Source organism: Verticillium alfalfae, genomic scaffold (assembly GCF_000150825.1).
Source record: "Verticillium alfalfae VaMs.102 supercont1.5 genomic scaffold, whole genome shotgun sequence".
Lineage (NCBI taxonomy): Eukaryota > Fungi > Ascomycota > Sordariomycetes > Glomerellales > Plectosphaerellaceae > Verticillium > Verticillium alfalfae.
This window is the reverse complement of record NW_003315034.1, coordinates 829,258-830,795: the sequence shown is the minus strand read 5'-3', so window position 1 is coordinate 830,795 and position 1,538 is coordinate 829,258.

The following is a 1,538-nucleotide window of genomic DNA, read 5'->3' as shown; positions in this document are numbered from 1 at the left end:
GACTCGCCGTCGACGCGAGGGCGCGCTGAGGTGGGAGGCCGTGGCGTGTATCCTCCTGGCAGCAACGGCACCGGGGGCCGAGGCGTTGGCGGGGGCCATGATGGCGGAGGTCGCGCTGGATGATGTGAGGAGAGAGGAACGGTTGGCGGCGAATGATCTGGAAGAGCGACCTGCGCTGACGCTGACGCCTCGAGAGATGGCTCGACGCATTGTGGAGGAGAGGGAGGAGAAGGGAAGAAGAATAAAAAGACGGGAGGGGGGGGCGGGAGAAGAGGAGGCGGGAAGCAGCAACGGGTGCAAGGGAAGGCACGAGGTTCGATCGCTTAGGGGCAATCACTCCCGGTCCAATTGGGGCTTGGGCAAGATAGGCGTCTACCGATGGGCACTGACTGATTCGTATCCTATCGCGACAAGCAACTACAAGATGCAGGCACAGACACTGACACAATCAGAGAGTGAGAGGGGGCGGCAAGAAGCTGTGACATCGTGGTTCGGCCATGTCCTTATAAAGGGCGGCCGCCGCCGGCCATCGGCATCGGCTATCGTAGGAGGTACCAAACGCCCTGCTATCTGGGCACGCCCTGACCTGAGCCTCAGCGCGCCTTGTCTACCTTGTCTACCTACCTTCCCTACCTAGGTAGGTACCTATCTTACCTTGAGGTAGGTAGGTAGGTACCTTACCTACCACAGGTACCTTGGGTGGTAGATGACTTGCCCAGTCTGGTAACCAATCCACGACGTGCCCCCTCCCAAAGCCCCCAAACACTGGCTCCCAGCGCCAAACAGCGGGGCGGGGTAGCCTGGTCCCCCATTCATTCCCCAGACATTGACTAAGAGATACCCGGCCCCTCACGCCCAACCTCGACCCCGTCACCCGGCCCTCAACCGCCCAGCCGAAGCGTTTTCCCCCAATGCCGCTGCATGCCGAACCTCCCCCATCGAGCCCGGCTACCATTAAGCGACACCGGCGCCCGGCCTCGTCTGCTCTGCACTGCTTTGGGCATGACTCTCTCACCACCAGTCACGCATACCGTGAAATTAAAAGTCAACGTGAATTCTGAATCCTACTGCGCCAGAGCTCCTCTTGTTCCCCCCCCAGTTACACTGACCAAATACATCATGCATCTCCGAGGGAATCAATCGATAGGGGGAAAAGTACTAATCAACCTTGGCTTCGTGTCCGCTCTCTTTTCTTCCCTGCTCGTCATTGTGACGCTCCCCCTTGTAGGCCACCGCTCCCGTCCATGCCGGCCGGGAGGGGGCCCTCGCAGTCCTCGTGCCACCATCCGCGCCGCCACTCCATCTACGACTGGCTCCTGGTAGTGCGCTTGTTGACTCCTGCTTGACAGACTCCGCGCCCGAAGCAGCCGCCTTGGTCGCCTTGTCCTTGACGTCTTTAGGCGCCGCCTATGCAGTCGCCCGCCGGCCTTCTTGACAGCAGGGAGCGGCGCTGCCACCGCCCGGCGCAAAGCTGGCAATGAAGACCAAGAGCGGGGCCAAAAGCGCCCGGAAGCCACCCGCCAACCTCGGGAACAAAA